Source organism: Lampris incognitus, chromosome 9 (assembly GCF_029633865.1).
Source record: "Lampris incognitus isolate fLamInc1 chromosome 9, fLamInc1.hap2, whole genome shotgun sequence".
Lineage (NCBI taxonomy): Eukaryota > Metazoa > Chordata > Actinopteri > Lampriformes > Lampridae > Lampris > Lampris incognitus.
This window is the reverse complement of record NC_079219.1, coordinates 20,371,167-20,389,330: the sequence shown is the minus strand read 5'-3', so window position 1 is coordinate 20,389,330 and position 18,164 is coordinate 20,371,167. Positions and strand designations below refer to the sequence as shown.

Genomic DNA, 18,164 nt, shown 5'->3' with positions numbered 1-18,164 from the left:
TGATAGCCATTGAATGGCTGCGGGGAACTAGGGAGCGGGTGGAGTCCCGTGCTCAATTGCTGCACAGCGGGAGGTTGGGGATGTGGCACAACTCGCCCGACAAGTACCCCTTTAAGCATGCACTTCACCTCCTCCATTGATTGTTCCTGCTTTTCTTGGTTAAGGAGGGACCGCTCAAACATTTGGGCTAGACGACACATCTGCTTTTCCATTTCGCTTTCCACAGCGCTATCCTCTCCCCCCCCTACAGCACCGTGCTCCACGTGCTCGATCTCCTCAGTAGGTTCCAACATCATCTAGATCACATGCAACGATGGCCTTGATAAAGTGCTACTGCACGTAATTAGCCGGTTGCTAGTTAGCAAGGACGCTAACGTAAATAGCAATAGCACCGCTATTCTGTATGGAGACAGAATGCAATCCAATTATCCCACTTCTGACACCACTTGTCGCGGGACTGGGTTTAGATGTTCTTATATTAAGTAGTTGGAGGCTGGGAATTATGGTGCGACAACACAGTCTCTGGCGTTAATTAGCCGGGCTAGGCTACGGGTTTAGCAACCCACCTTGCACTGCTCCTGCAGTCTGCAGACGATGACGGACGCTGGCTAGCCTGGCTGGGATGGTCTCACTCTGCAGACACTCGCACTGTCACTGGCTGCACACTCTGATCTCTCTCTGGGGGCTGGTAATCACTCTTACTGGTTCTATTATGGTCGTCGCTGGTTAGTCACTGTCTAGCGTCAGCTCAGTCGAGGTGTAGGAGTCAGGAATGTTACGTCTGATCGCTAACACGTTATGCTAAGCTAACACTGTGTGACAGTCTGTAAACCACTATAACAACTAACTCACGCTGTGCTGTGCAATGGATAACAATAGGCAGCACGCACGCATTCCTAAGTCTCTTCTCATTGGCTAACAGGGTCTCGCGTTACTTTAGTCAGACTGTCTGTTTGTCACTATCTGTCAGGGAGCTGTCCCGCAACAGTATGAAAGCAAGGCGTGTTGCGCGTGGTTGTTTGGCTTGTTTGTCCGCTTTTCGATCCCAAGCTGCAAGTGACGTAGCCAGCGAGGAGCCCTATTTTAACTCAGGGGTCGTCCACAAATCTGAACCAATGGCTAGGTGGTGTCCCTAGATAGGACATCAGATCCCTCTTTCCCACTTCCTCCTTATACAAGTTGTCCACTATAGGTGAGACTGGGGGAACCCATAGCACACCCATGCCTCTGCCTATAGCACTGCCCCCTGTATGTGAAATACGTGGACTGAAGACAGCTTCAAAAGCAGACACACTTGGCCAGTGTTAAGGGTGTTCTTATTGCTAAGAGTTGGGTCGTTTTTTAGTTTAGAAGAGTGATGAAAAATTTATTTCAATAAACGTTGCGTCCAGGTGAACTGATTCAACTTTCTATGATTTTCTTACCTGGATTAATGAGCATGCATACAGAAAGACGTGCTATATCTTGTATGGCCCCACATGATGACATCTTTTGTGTTTCTCGTGAAATCTGACCAAGAGAAGAGAAGGAATTAAAATTTTATTTCTCGATGAACTTCATTTTCTACAGCTGCAGATTTTACCAGAAACAACGTGTTCTAAGTTTAAATAACGAACCTGCTCTTCACTAAAAGTTGTGAACATGTTTTTTTTTTCGTGTTCTGATACCAGATAAGAAACCAAATTTATGACAACAAACATTTGCAAGCTGGTCAAAAAGCTGAGCCATAGACGGTTGACAGGGGAACACAAACAGCATCAACCACCAGACTGATATAACTGGAACTTGGGGGGGGGGGGCTAAGTGCCCAGCTCAAAGGCACTGCAGTAGCAGTCGTCTCTGTTCATACATGCTTCCTTACAAATTTGGAAGATCGATACTTTTTTTTAACAAACGGCAAAAAAACCCCCAAAAAACGACCCCCCCCAAAAAAAACAAAACAAAACAAAACAAAACTAGAATCTCGAAAGGAAACGATGGCAACCAGTCGAAAACTCCAGAGCGTCTTTGACATTCAAATCCTAAAGCCGCACCATGCCCCCGCCCATCGGCGGTGCCCTGACTCTCGGTCCCTGACCAAGCCTCTGAGCGGAGCCATATTGTTATTAGTTTTCCGTGCAGGCGAGTGGAAGCCGCCCGTCTGCGGACACAGCGGCGAGGTTGGCGAACGACTGCAGCTTTTTTTTTTTTTTTTTAACATTGATCAAATTTGGAACACAGCGGAGTTTGTTTTTATCTTATAACTGCCTGAAAGTTGCTGGACAACGAATTTATCGCCAGGTATGCCCTTTCCACGTTCGAAGTCTTTTACCTCAACTGTCTGTGTGCAGAACAGTTTTGTTCACGCTAGCTTGCTACCCCCACCTCCATGCTAATGCATGCTAGTGAGGAAACGGGACTTTAGACTCCCTAACCAAGTGATGGGAAGGGTTAGCTCCAGCGTAGCGGGCTAGCACGGCATAGCAAGTATTCCCAACGTTATAAAGTAGACCAAAAAAAGTTGAGTTGGTTCATGTGAACTCAAATTTGAGAAAGGGGTCTAATTCAAAATGGTTAGAAATAGTAACAAACGCAGAAGATACCGATTTGGGGAAAGTCGTTTTAACTTTATGGACTAATTTAAGCATAACGAAGCGCTGTTTGCTGGTAAGCTAGCTGGCTAACGTTAACCGCTGATGGCATTGACATATATTTAATTAAGCTTTTGATTCGGATACAAAGATTTGAATCAATTTGCCAGTAAGTACCTTTCTTTTATGCAAAGGTGGGCAAATGGCCTAATATTTTTGTATAATCCACAAACTTGTGGAGAACTCCACCGCTGTTTATAAATAGGAGGACTGCGACACAGCCCACACTTATTAATTTGAATAAATGTCAGGTTAAAGGTTGGAATCAGTCATGTTTTCATGGTTTTATGCAATGGTTGCAAAGGTTTTACGCTTCATCACTCATCAATTTAGATTAACTGCAGTTATGTAAAGAAGAAGGTTAATATTGTTCTTTTGTCATGTGATGGATTAACATACCAGCCAAAAGCGGGTTACACTGATGGCTTCTCTGGTATTCTGGCAGCCACTGTAATAGGTAACTTTGTTGTTCAGAGGCTTCACTCAGCATAAAGTTTCAAGAAACAAGTGGATTTATTTTTGTCGCTGGCTTGTGGCTAGACGTCAGTTCCATTCTGTGTGAGGGTTGTGCTTACATTATATATTTAGAAAATCTGATAGTTCACCCATGTTGAAAATTTCCCATGACTGCGCTGCTTTTGCCATTAATGTCAAGGGTTAAAACCATGCACACGTGGTCTAAATGATGGGAATTATCCGCTCTATTGACTTTCTGCTAGTTTGTAATGAGGGAATACATCACCTTTTTACTCTGTGTACTTTCCTATTTCAGAAGCTGCTAAGAATCACTTTAATCAGTAACTTAAGGCAGACCTTTACTTGCCTTTACATTTTGAGTATGAGAGCCGAGTGGCACACCTGATCTTTAAAACCAAACACAATCATCCCAAGGTACTATTTTGGAAACATAGAATATGTTGTAGCTACCCCTGTTAGCATTAAACTAGGTCAGACAGTAATACAAAAACCTTGTCTACATATTAGAGTAAATTTGGGGCCGGTGAGATTGGATAGGTAAGAATGTGGATATCGATATGCTATTGGCTAGTTTAAGTTCAGTGGCATATCACTTGTCTTCTTTAATCTCGTTCCCCATTCATTCGGTTTTTTTTTTTTTTTTGGTCAAGTGTATGGTGACCTAACTAGAAAAATGGCATTTTTTTCTTTAGAACATTTATAGAACATAGTGTTACATAGGCTATAAGTAAATTGGGGTCATATAAAAGTATGAAGAATAAAAATACAAGTTTCATTCCATGGGACCTTTTAAGTACTGTTTTAATTGATTTATCGCTTAATAATGTAGTCTGTTAAAGTTGAGGGGTGTCAATAGTCTCAAGGGGCCAGACATATCTGATATGTTTGGAGACAACTGTGAAGGAATTTGGCCTAAATGTTTGTGGGACTGATAGACAGTTAACTGAGTTTTAAATTTCTAAACCAATCCATCACCTTGTGAAGATGGAGCTCAAAGTAGAAGCAGTGATTCAAAAAAGAAAGTGCAATGATGCTGTTGTCTGACTGACAGCAAGCCTACGATACCATGGATGGAAGCTAACATGGCTGAAAAGCCACCAAAAAAGATTCCAGTTTAACATGTGGATGTGTGTCACGTGTGTGGAAATAAATATTTCCTTTTAAAAGGAATAACCGTTCAGTTAAACCGGACAACACTTTAGCCTGAAAGGACATCATTGGACTGGTGGTAAAAGTGAACAACCAGCAGCTGTATGTAGTCTCTGCTGTTCAAAGTTGAAACGATTCAGCCGGAATAAATGTGATGTGGAAAGAACTGGCAGCTAAATTCGCGAAAAGACGACAACTTCGATTTGCATTTGAGTTAAATGATGTGCCAGATGTTGTTCTGCTTGTTTGTTAATACTCCAGATGTTAAAAGTGCATGGACTGGAGCAAGTTGTGGGCGTAGCCTTGTGAGTGGCGGATTTCACCACTCTTCACTACCAAAATTTCAACAAGTTGTCTCCAGATGTGTGCTTTTGTTCTGAAGGGGTGAATTCATGTTTAGCCCTATGACGCGAGACTAGGGTGGTCAGTGCTTGTAGGTAGGATCTGTGAAACTTAAAGGTAGTTTAATTTTTGTTTTGATGACTGACAGTGTTAGATTCTGGTTCCCTGTTCATGAGACAGTTCATTTTGAAGGATATCCTCCCCCACATTATTTGCTATATAGTTAATGAAGTAGTTCTGTTGCGTCTTGCATTTTTTGTCTCTTCCTAAGTCTACATTGTTGGACCGTTATTTGAATTGGCTTGCTAGACAATTCATTTCCCTTTGACGATATGTGTGTATGTATGTGTGTGTGTGTTATATATATTTCTTTTTTTTTACAATCCTACAGATTCGCACAATTAAACCAGGCCTTGTTTGGAAGTCAATCTCACATTGGTATTTTAGCCTAGTTGTTTATGATTGACATGCTTATCTGAAGCACAGGTTCAGTGGTTTGCTCAGACACTTGGGCATAATGTATAGTTGTTGGTTGGTTTCAAACCTAGGTCTCTAGCTATCAGATATCTCATGAAGCATGTTATGACTGTTAAAGTAATACTACCTAAAGACTGAAGTCACCTTACGGGTAACATGTCGATACAACTTCCTCAAATGTGAAGTTTAGTTTTTTTATGGTTGACTGCTGATGAGAATTGGCTCACAAGGTTAAAAGATAAAGATTGTGTGTATGTGTGTGTGTTGCCTTTGTGGTCTGATTTTCCCTCCTGTGCTCGTCATTCAATAGAGGTCTCCTATTAGTGTAGTAAATTGCAGTCAGACAAATGCTGCCAAACTGGATATCGATAAATTTGAAATAAATAAAGGAAAAATGTGTTCTGGTCAGTGACTTTTAAAATTTTAAGATGGAAAACGAACTTTTCATCTGTCAGTAATCTTTGCTGGTAAATGACAAAATGTCAATGCCAGGTATTTGAAAGTGAGCTTATTTTTCCTTACATAATTAGTATGTAATTATTGGTGAAAGAAGAGAAGTTGTAAATCAGTTATTATTAAGTAGAGACTAGTCACTTATTGTCAGTGGGGATGGGTTGTCTCCCAGCCTTGCAAGTGACTTGACCGAGGTGTCGCCTTCTTCTTTGTTTCAACGTGGTAAAACCAGTTCTCTCAGAGGTTGGCTGGGTGAGGCCGAGTGAAATTAATTACCTGCAAGGTCAACCCCCCCACCCTGAGGCAACACCAAGGTGCCTCATCTGATTTAACCAGTGTAAAATGTCTGCTGGAGTTTCCTGTAATCTGCCAGCTTTCCTATAATCCAATATGGTGTTCGTTTATAAATGGATGCAGATTACACATGTAAGACTATCTTCAGCCTCCTTCCTGTCTAACATGACAAGTTGTAAAACCTTGATACTAACAGGTCAGTGGTGCTTATTTTCCAGGGATATAATTTAAAGTGTCACATCTAAGAGCCATTTTAAAATCAAAATAACTGCACTTACTTGAATTTCCACTGTAGATGTGAAGTAGTTTGTATTGGTTGGTGCAAGGACTTAATGACAAGCTGTGAGTTCAACTGTGTTTATACTGACACATACTCAGTTTTCCATAGTCTGTCGGAATTTCACTTCCTCGTTCTGTTTTGTGTACTCGCTTACTCTCGCTTTTTAAATGTAGTCATTTTGCAATGACTTCTTCTGCACCTGTCTGTTTTGCAAATGGACTCTGATGTTTGTGTGTCACTGACAGTAAGAAACAGGTTGAAATCATAACGCCACTGAAATGTTATCCAAGTCATTTCGTTTGTCATTACACCTGCTAACAATATAGCAATATAGATTCAGACAGCGAGCAGTGTTTGATTAGCTCTTATCTACATAGAAGACAGCACACTGACTTCCAGAGAAGCCAGGCTAGCTATTAAATTATTTACATGAGAAGGTGGGTGAATAAAATCACTATCTGTCAAATGTAACTTGCGAAGATCTGAAATGATACTCTACTTTTAGTTTAATGTCTTATTGTCATTTTGTAGTAGTAGTAGTACAAAACAATAATAACAATAATGATAATTGTTTAGTTTGTGGAGAACTTTTCAAAGAAGGTTAGCAAAGGGACTCAAAGAAATGGCAGTGAAGAAACAGTAGGGAAGTAAAAGTAGGCAGAAACTAATAGAATGGGAATTTGACATGAATAACTATAGTTATAGCTAAATAAAAATTGCAGAAGGGCAGTGACCAAGTTTAACAAAAAATGTATTCAGAGCTATTTAGAAACATAATCTGTAAAACAATACTGACAGGTGTAACCTAACCACGATTACTGTTGAAGAAGACATGTACACTCACTGGCCACTTTATTAGGTACACCTTGCTAGTACCGGGTTGGACCCCCTTTTGCCTTCAGAACTGCCTTAATCTTTCGTGGCATAGATTCAACAAGGTACTGGAAACATTCCTCAGAGAGTTTGGTCCATATTGACATGATAGCATCACGCAGTTGCTGCAGATTTGTCGGCTGCACATCCATGATGCGAATCTCCCGGTCCACCACATCCCAAAGGTGCTCTATTGGATTGAGATCTGGTGACTGTGGAGGCCATTTGAGTACAGTGAACTCATTGTCATGTTCAAGAAACCAGTCTGAGATGATTCGAGCTTTATGACATGGCGCGTTATTCTGCTGGAAGTAGCCATCAGAAGATGGGAACACTGTGGTCATAAAGGGATGGACATGGTCAGCAACAATACTCAGGTAGGCTGTGGCGTTGACACGATGCTCAATTGGTACTAAGGGGCCCAAAGTGTGCCAAGAAAATATCCCCCACACCATTATACCACCACCACCAGCCTGAACCGTTGATACAAGGCAGGATGGATCCATGCTTTCATGTTGTTGACGCCAAATTCTGACCCTACCATCCGAATGTCGCAGCAGAAATCGAGACTCATCAGACCAGGCAACGTTTTTCCAATTTTCTATTGTCCAATTTTGGTGAGCCTGTGCAAATTGTAGCCTCAGTTTCCTGTTCTTAGCTGACAGGAGTGGCACCCAGTGTGGTCTTCTGCTGCTGTAGCCCATCTGCCTCAAGGTTCGACGTGTTGTGCATTCAGAGATGCTCTTCTGCATACCTCGGTTGTAATGAGTGGTTATTTGAGTTACTGTTGCCTTTCTATCAGCTCGAACCAGTCTGGCCATTCTCCTCTGACCTCTGGCATCAACAAGGCATTTTCGCCCACAGAACTGCCGCTCACTGGATATTTCCTCTTTTTTGGACCATTCTCTGTAAACCCTAGAGATGGTTGTGCGTGAAAATCCCAGTAGATCAGCAGTTTCTGAAATACTCAGACCAGCCCGTCTGGCACCAACAACCATGCCACGTTCAAAGTCACTTAAATCACCTTTCTTCCCCATTCTGATGCTCGGTTTGAACTGCAGCAGATCGTCTTGACCATGTCTACATGCCTAAATGCATTGAGTTGCTGCCATGTGATTGGCTAGAAATTTGCGTTAACGAGCAGTTGGACGGGTGTGCCTAATAAAGTGGCCGGTGAGTGTATATCACAACACAAAATAAATGCAGTCTAGTCCAAGCTACGCTAGACTTCTCCATTAAATAGGCTGAATAGACGAATCCAGGAGGAACCAAAGATCTTTGTTTTCATTACTTAAATCCAGCAGGTGATTGAGTATATGTAGAAAAACACAGGCAAAAAGGACTTTGTCTTTGAATCTGTGGAGGCAGATTATACCATTTTGGTAAAAATAGTGCAACAAGAGGCTTTAAGATATTATTAAGTGTGCGATAGTTGGACCTTTTTATTTTGCGCTTTTAGGCAGTCTACTGAAAACTCCACTTTCATAGAGAGGTTTTGCAACTTTTTGTGTGTATGTGTGCTCAAAGCTGGCTTTTACATTTCCTCTTACTGTATATAAAGACTTGGCTCTACTGGAAACGCAAGCTCTGTCGACATCCGTAATGTGTCCTTAAAAGGGAAAGCCATCAGAGTTTGGACGGTGTTTATTCACACGCTGGTTGGCATTTGACCCGAGAGCTCACCAAGGTCATATGAAAGGACTAGATGCTAGTCTGCTGTGATTGGCCAGCGTTTTCAAATGTAGAAATAGCTGAAACTGGGTTTAGGTTTGGGAAATTATGTCTTTGATTTTGATTATGCACTTTCGTGATTATTGGCGTCTTTATTTTTTTTTTTATTATGGTTAGCCAGAGATTTTTTAAGTAAGACATTCAGTCTCAATGCGATTATCTTATTTAATAAATATTTAACATACATAGCTCATGCAGTGAATTTGACTTTGATGATCACATTAAAGAACACAAGGGACATAACATAATATTCTAAAAAAGGAAGGCGTATTTGAATTCTAGGACTAACAAATGGACAAGGGAGTAAAGGGATTTTGGAAATAGATATCTTATGTACAGAGTACGAAACCAAATCTTCAGTTTGTCATTCTTCCTTCTAAGCGACACCTTTCATAATGAACATGTTGTAGTTCAGTTCCAGAAATGAAATGACACAGGTTCATTTGAATTTAAGATACCAGTGCAGCAGAGCTGACACATCAAGTGTCATCTATTATGGGCTCGGTCTGTGATTACACTATTACACCAGGCTTCTCCCCAAGTCACTGTGACTTTTTGATTCCTTTGACTCTCATTTTATGTTCCTGAAAGCCCAGGTCTGATAGCTCAGATTTATACTTGGGTGTGGAAGTTTGGAAAAGTATTATGCCTCATGAAAAGTTGAGTGTTATTCTGTTTATCGGTCCTTTATATATAACCAACTTTTTCAGTTTATTGATTTGTACGTTCTGTGCTGACTTGCGGTGTGTGTGCTTTTTTTTTTTTAGTACTAGATCACGGTGGCCTCTACCTCTAGAAATCTGGCGACAGAGTCAAGAATATGGAATTTTTCCACAGAGACCAAATAATATGGCACTCTGTTCACTTTGCAAGGCGGAAACAACAACACCACAGCAGTTCAAATGCCATGCATGAGCATCTGAAAAGGAAACATCCTGGGGGTTTATGACCTGAACTTCAAGATGACAAGTCAGTAGTGTAACAGCAGTGCCACACCAGAAGCTGAAGTGCCATAAAATGCCACGAATTTCTCTTGCTTCATTCTGGCACCCATGTTAACAAACATCATTGTGCCCACCAGGTGAGCCCATTACTTAGCACTGTAAAGCACCTCAAAAGTGAAGTGCAGGTCCTGCTATCAAATCTATAATCTAGTGTGCAAGTGTCCCACAGAAGGATTGTCGATGAAAATGAAAACCTTCATTGGCCGTGTTTCCATTAATTGTCAAGTGAATTTTAAGCAAACTTTTGAAGTGTCGCAAGAAAAAAGAAAAGAAAATGGGAATTAGGCGCATTTCCATCAACTGAGCATCCCCGCGACCCTGAGAGCAGGATAAGCAGTTTGGATAATGGATGGGTGGATGGTTTGGAGCAGCAAATAAACTAGGCTACGCAAAGCGTAGTTTCGTCAGAAGTTGGCGGTATAGGCTACATTACCCATGGCTCTAATAAACACAAGTAGAGGTTACAAACTGGAAACAAAACCACTCCCCTGCGAGACAAAATGGAGAGACGTCTTCAGGAATTTGTTTCAGTTGGCAAAGTTGTAATTGTTCTTCATGTCAGCTATTACTGGCCATGTTTCATGCTGTCCAGAGACAGGGACAAAGAAATGCGTGTTGTGAGAATATCCGGGCAGACGCTGACAGAGGAAACAGCTGATCAGTCATGTGAGTTAAATGTTCGCTACGTCAGAACTTATTCGGCAAAGGTGTTTCCATATCCCATTTAGCGCATTAACTATTTTTTCAAAAACAAAAATCACCTAAAGCAAGTGTAAAAACTTTTTGCGAAACTGAGTAACTTTTTTTCGAATCTTGCCGTTTCTATAAACCTTTTCTAATGCAATACTTTAAAATATGTATAAAATACATTTTGGAAACCCAGCTATTGTCACATATCACTAAGGGGGACTAAGTGCCCACTAATAGCTATGATAGAGGAAACACTGAAAAATAACTGACACAGAGAACGTTTGTAAGAGCTGGTTTCAAATCTTCCCATGGCTCTGTTATGAAGAATGAGGAATTCATTTTTTTTCCCCATCTGCAGTTTCCCAGTAAGGCATGACATATTGTCTCGTAATTTGTATGCTGTTGTATTCAATAAATCACAATAACTGTAAAAGTGAAATGGTAAATAGCTGGCTTTTTTTTTAATAGGGCAGTATTTTCCAATTTGGATAGGTAGTTCAGTGATTAGACAAGTAAACTTTTTGGCCCACTCATTCGAAGGACAGGTGGCTCCAAACGTTAATGCGAAGCCCTGGAATGTAATAAACTGCATTCATAATATAAAACCAGCAGTAGTGGTGGTACCTGAGGGCCAGTTTGAAAATGACTGCTTCAGAGAGGACAATCTTGTTTGTTAGTTTCCATTTCCCTAGTTTTATCTTTTCTAGTGCAGGTTTGACTACCGCTGAGCTGAGATATGTAAATGAATCAATAACTGGACAGAGAACATGACCTTTCCTGTTCTCACACTGTTTTACCATAGTAGGGGAGGATGATATGGCCAAAATCTGTTATCATGGCATATGTAATTTTATATTACAATAACAGTATATATCATGATGTAGTAATTTTTCTAGAAATTTGATTAGGAAATGGTTTACTACTTTGTCTTTAGGTTGCTCATATTTCCACCAGTTATTTTCCCCCCCCTAGGATTGGGAAGGAAGGAGATATATATCTACCACTACTTTTGGCTGCTCCCATTAGGGGTCGCCACAGTGGATCATCCCTTTATATTTCTTCCTGTCCTCTGCATCTTCCTCTGTCACACCATCCAGCTGCATGTCCTCTCTCACCACCATCCATAAACCTGCTCTTTGGCCTTCCTCTTTTCCTCTTCCGTGGAAGCTCCATATTCTGCGTCCTTCTCCCAATATACCCAGCATCTCTCCTCCACACATGTCGAAGCCATCCCAATCTTGTCTCATGCTTTGTCTCCAAACTGTCCAACCTGAGCTGTCCCTCTAATATACCCGTTGCTAATTCTGTCCTTCTTCATCACTCCCACTGAAAATCTTAGCATCTTCAACATTGCCACCTCCAGCGCCGCCTCCTGTCTTTTCCTCCGTCAGGGCCACTGTCTCCAAACCATATAACATAGCTGGTCTCACAACCATCTTGTAAACCTTCCCTTTAACTCTTGCTGGTACCCTTCTGTCGCAAATCACTCCTGACACTCTTCTCCACCCACTCCACCCTGCCTGCACTCTCTTCCACACTCCCCGTTACTTTGGACAGTTGACCCCAAGTATTTAAACTCATATGCCTTCATCACCTCTACTCCTTGCATCCTCACCATTCCACTGTCCTTCATCTCATTCACGCATATCTATTCCGTATTGCTCCTGCTGACTTTCATTCCTCTTCTCTCCAGCGCATACCTCCACCTCTCCAGGCTCTCATCATCCTGCTCACTACTTTCACTATAGATCACTAGTGTTGTCATGATACCAAAATTATGACTTTGATACCAATACCAAATGTAGTATCACGATACTCGATACCAAAACAATACTTGAAACTGAAACGATACTGATTCAATACTCGATACCTAATAGATCAGAAACAGAATGTCCACAAGGGTTGATCACATTTTTGAATTCACAGTTTATTAACAACTTTGTAACACCGTGAGATGGCTGAAAAAGTCCCAAACAAACTTGTTTTTCGCTGGATCTGCAAGTTAGAAAAATATTGATTTTAGTGTCAAAATGTTCCGAACACTTTCAACTTGTAAGGGAAGGTCCGATGTTTACATCAGTTTCAATGGTAAAGAAAATAATAGGCACATAAAACCTCTACATCTCTTATTGGAGTGAATGGAGTCTGTGCCTGCTCTAGTCTCCTAAGGTGGAAGGGCAGCAAACCCGCCAATGCTGCACCTTGTGTAGCTCACGTGACATATTACAGAAAGCGAGAAGGACCTGGTTAGTCTCCTTTTGAAATGTTTCTGGTGTAAGTTAGAACAACACCATATAACTGAATCGTGGAAAAAAAAAATAGTCATTCGAGAGTGGAATTATTTGTTTGTGGAAAAAAACTACATAACTGAAAATAAAAACTCCCAGTATTTCACTCGCTTTTGTGCCCCAATCTAGCCTCCATTTTAACCGAAATAATAATTATATATATATATATATATAAAGAAAACAGACCTTCTCCTCTTGTAAATCCCGAACTGACAGTTCTACATGTTAACAAAAAACTGGCCCCCTTTAGTGTTGAGGTGGTGTAATTGACATGTTAACAAAAAACTGGCTCCCTTTAGCGTTGAGGTGGTGTAATTGATACGCTCATCTATATTACTGGATACAGTCAACGTATAAGCAATACTGCTCGTCTCTGTTAAGCTTGTTAGCATTATGGAGTCATTAATTCTTACCACTTTCGTTTCACAGCACAGAACCAAATGTATCAGAGCTGACTTGGCTTTGACTTATGACAGGTAAAACAAAACTATATGGTTTGTATGGTCATCTATAAGTGTTCCTTGCCAGAACATATTCCTTCTTTTCATAAGTGTCATAAGTTCCTTTTGAATTGGACAGTCCATTATGGTATCTGAAATTGCCACGAGACAAAGAAAAATAAACAGTACTATTAAGCGAAAGAGCGGACTTGAACATAAAGGATAAAAAAAAAAGAAAACAAAGATAGAGGAATGTAACTCAAATCCTAAGCAGCCAAGCACCATAAACAGATAAGATGTCCTAAAGCAGAACTCCTCAACAGCCCTCTCTTACCAGTGTAATTCATGACCAGAACACCAACTTAGCAGCCAGTCGTGTGTGTGTGTGTGTGTGTGTGTGTGTGTGTGTACACAGTTAGTTTCCAAGAACCAGGAAGAGAGGCAAGCAGCCATATCATGGGCACGATGCAGACAGTCTGTAACTACTTCGCTAAGATGTGTAGATCGAAGTGCTCGCGGTTGATGACGATGACGTCACAGATCAGAGACCTAGTCTGTTCGTTGGTGGTATGCAAACGCAGTCACAGACGGATGAATGGACAGTTGAATTATAAATAGCATGCTAATGTGCAAAATTTAAACTAAATGCTGGTGCGCAAGCCAACGTAATTCCTTACAGCCTGCTGCAGAGAATTGGGAAAAAGAATGCTTAAATACACAAATGTGAAGCTGTCTACATATACAGGAGACAAAATACCTGTGAAAGTGTAACTTGACAGTAAAATATAAGAACAAAGCATATGTAGTGGAATTCATTGTGGTAAAGACAGATACTAAACCAATCCTGGGAATTCATGCATGTGAGAAAATGAGGCTCATCCAGAGAGTGATGGCATTGAATAAAAGTGAACATTAGATTGTTAGATTGTTGTCAGATAGTGCCTTGAACATAATGTACTTCATTCTTATCTTTTTCAAATATTTTCTATTAAACATATGTTAATTTAAAGGCAGCCTTGTGTTGGGGTTTGTGTTGCTGTAAATTTTGGCACAAAATTTTTTACATTTACTGCAACTGAATATCAGCCCCAAATATTGGTTATCGGTCGTCATAATTTACAATAACTGATATCGGTATCGGCCCTGAAAAAACCATATTAGTCCATGGGCCAGACGATATTTCGGTACACTCAAGGTGGCAAAACTTACTTATAATTTTTGAAAGGATCCATGTCTGTAGATGATATTTTGGTATGATAACCATTCCTGAGTGGCAGCTGTATCACAGTTATCAGCTCATGAAGTTAACCACCCGCTAAACTAAATTGCATTTTAGACGCTGGTGCATATCCTTGTTTAGCCTCATGGTCAGGACATTTTTCAATGTTCTATAATATTGTCTTTGGTATCATTTTAAAGGGGACCTTCTTAGCTTTCATTCAAGCCCTGTTGTGGATATTTCTCACAAATATAGAGGTCACTTGAGCTCTTCAACCCGTCAATAACACACATCTTTCTGCAATTTTCGCCTAAACTATATACTTTCTTTTAGCCCTGTGGCATCTAGGAATATCAGGGACACAAAACACAAAAACTGGAATACTCACAGGACTGTAAAGATTCAGAAAATGTATAATGTACCCATACTATTTCATTGTGTGAGGTGATTGTGAGCCTTAAATGAGAACTAGACCAAAGCCAGTTAGGTCACAAACTGGTCTCTATACATTTGTTTAAATACACAATCAAAATACATGATAAAAAGGAATACCATAGTGAGGTAATGAACTATTTTAATATTTTAAACAACATTGACATTTACATATACTTAGTCAATGATACATGTAATCCCATATCATTAGTGGGTATATGTAATGGGTAGGGTAATGGGTATATGTGAATATGGTTACATTATTGTTATCAAGCTCTGGGTAACCAAGTCCAGAATCAACATCCTGTGCATCAATAGACTACTACCACAGTAATACCATCAGAATCATCACACTGTCATTCATCAAACTGCTCGTTTCTCTCATCATCTGACTCCCCAAGTTCAAAGTCCAGTTCTGGACCATCCTGCTGTTTTTGGTTACTGCAGGTCTGTAACCTGCACATGTCTGTGCATGGAAGTCCATTTGACAGGTACATGCAGCTTGGCATTTTGCATGAATGCACACACTTGCATGTTAGCATTTCCAAGACCACATCTGGTGCAGGTGGGGAGCGCATCCAGTAAATGGCCAGCTTGCCTTCATCGTCTGTCCATCCATACTCAGTAGGGCTTGGCACCACAGGGTTAGCCTGCAGACAGCACTTCCATATTGCTGCCTGATAGTTGGCTCGTTGAACATGCATAAAGAGACAGTCTCTACATGGTGGCAGCTGGCTGGACTCAACCTCTCCCCTTTTGGTGCAGAAGAGCTGGTAACGCAGTTTGTTCACCTCAGCAGTGCTGCTATTAGCAACATACATCCGACAGGTGAACTGCTCAATTTTCTGGAACAGCTCATCACTCACATTCCATGTCTGTCCCAGTTGACTAAAAGTCTCTTGGCAGGAAGTGTGCTTTCTCACTATCTTCAGGGCATTCAGCTTCCCTCGACCAGCGAATGCACTGACAGTGTCGCAGCCTGTGAAGACATGTAAGCCAATTAGGCTGTCACAGATGCCGTCTCCAAGTGAACTTGCCAGTTTGGTGATGTCGACAAACCGTGTGCGGTTCTGAGTCCCACACTTCTGGTAGATGGGACAGGTGATGTCCTTCTGGAAGCCAAGACAAAGCACCATGACATCAGTGTCCTCAGCTGTGATGATAACTGACTTTGAGCCCGCATTTGCTGCATGCAATGCATGCAGGAGCAGACGGGTGTCAGCTTCTTCATGTGTGGAGTGCAGTTCTGCTGCTTCCTCACACCCATCTTCTGTCAACTTGTTGCAGGTTTCCTCACAGGTCATGTACAACACCTTGCCATGCAGCATAGCTCTGTATCGTTGGAGTTTCCACTCTTCCACCAGAAACTTGATGAGACTGGTCTTGTTGGAGGAACTGCACAGAAATTTTCTCCACTGCTGGACGTGGTGTCCCCCTGCAAGATTCTTGTACTGGAGAGTGATGTCTCCACCCCGGTTCAGTCGTTCAGCATCTTTGATCGAAGTCTGGTGATAGACATCAAAAACAACATCAATCCTCCCACTCTGTGCTCCCTCATGGAGGACCTGGGTCAAGGCTGACTCTGCCACCTGTGCAAAGGTTTTGTTGTTGCCATTCATTTTTTGGACCAGGCTCATCCCATCAATGATGGAAGTAGATGGGATTGGGATGTCTTCTGCAGGAGATACATTCTTTTCAAGCTCTCTGGCAAGTGCAGCCTTGTTTGTTTTTCGTAAGGACCCATCAGCATTTGCCAGTGCCCATGGTAGTGGGCCCAATGGGTAGGCAAGGACATCCTTCAGATTCACCTTCCTGCTTTCAGCCACCAGGATCATGTGACTGAAAAGGTTTCTATCTGCCTTCAGAACCACATCCTGTGCTTTCTTTCCATGAGCTTGTTTTGTGCTGACATTGGAGAATGTTTTCAGACTTTGCTTGGTCATCTTGTCGTGGAATTTCACAGGTGGTGGGTCTGCATCTAACCTTGTTTGCTGGAATGCTTGGTAGGCCTCTTCTCCTTTCTCAAGAGCTCTCAAGAGATCTATGGTCACATCAGGTGGAGCCATGTTGCCAGTGGAGAGGCTAACCAAATCAATCTCATCAGGGGACATAGGATTGAGCCAGTTATTCTCCTTAAGGTCCATGAGAGACTGGACATCTGCTTCATCTCTCTTGATCCTTGGACTCTGTAGATCTGGATGAGACCATTTGCACCTGCCTTGACCTGTCAGGTCTCTCAGCTGTCTGAGGTACATGCTTCTATACTCAGCTGTGAGATAATATTTGGTCACAGCTCCTGGCTTCAAGCTGAATCCCTTTGTCCCTCCAGCTGTTTGGGTGTCTTTGTTCACCGTTTCTTCTATAGCTTGGTCAACAGGGATTCGGCCAAAGGGATTGGTGGAGCCCAGTTGGACTGAGAAGCCTCCTTCCATGAATTCTGTGTACACATCTGGGTGTGTGATGGGCAGCTCAGACATCTGGGCGTAGTAGTAGGGGAGGTAGCGTGCATAATTCATCCTGTCATAAGCAAAGCACCATGGGATCCTTGCTCGAATGCTAGCCAAGTGTAGCATCCAGTCTCCCTCTCTGGATGCTCGGATGAGCCCCAACAAGATTTCAACCATGTCCAAATAGGGCATCCAGAAGTTCGAGAGGCTGCCGTTTCAACCTCTAAGGAACTCACGGTAGACTTCAAATAGATCCATGATGCGTGTACAAGAGCTGTTCTCGAGGACCTCCTTCAAAGCATGTTGTGAGACTTCTTTCCCAAGGCTGTCAATGGTCTTCAGTGTCTCATTCAGGTGAACCATGTCATTCCTGTGAGTTTCTTCCAACCAGGACAGGAAACCATTCAAGGTCAGTCGCATGAGAGCCTCATACAGGAGCTTGTGTAGTCGCACTGCCCTGTTGTACTTGCGGCCATCCGTAACACCAGCAATTGAGCCTTCTGCAATCATGCCAGACTCAATGCAGAGGTCTTTGAGCAGCATCTTGGAAACGCTTTCCTATTATTGCCAGCAGTGTGCAGATGGTGTGGAATACCCCAAGCCTAACGATGATATCATGGAACTTGTCATGGTGTTTCCATGTGATCTCGACAGCCTTCGCATACAGGGCTTGGTCAAAGACACAGACAATCTTCCTCAGGCCTAAGCACTGCATGATGCTCAGTGACTGGTTAAGCACCTCGTTGACAGTAGACATTTGTGTCGCTGGAGCATTGATGGTAGGCAGATAGCCTATATTGTCGGGGATGACCGTCATCTCTCCTCGAGTCAGGATGTTGACGCCTGTCCAGCTGCTGAGTGACTGTTCTTCTTGTTGTGACATGCGTGCTAGGACCCAAAGAAGGTTTTTCCTCTCTGGCAAGCTTAGTATTGGCTGC

At 41.9% G+C, this 18,164-nt stretch overlaps 1 protein-coding gene across 1 annotated transcript in view; it reads left to right on the top strand.

The window, feature by feature from the left end:
- Positions 1-2,224: 2,224 nt before the first annotated feature.
- plekhf2 (pleckstrin homology domain containing, family F (with FYVE domain) member 2) overlaps positions 2,225-18,164 on the top strand; it is a 34,647-nt gene continuing 18,707 nt past the window's right edge. The window contains exon 1 of the mRNA XM_056286222.1: positions 2,225-2,280. The gene's annotated coding sequence lies outside the window, so the exon portion shown is untranslated. The remainder of the gene's footprint in view (positions 2,281-18,164) is intronic.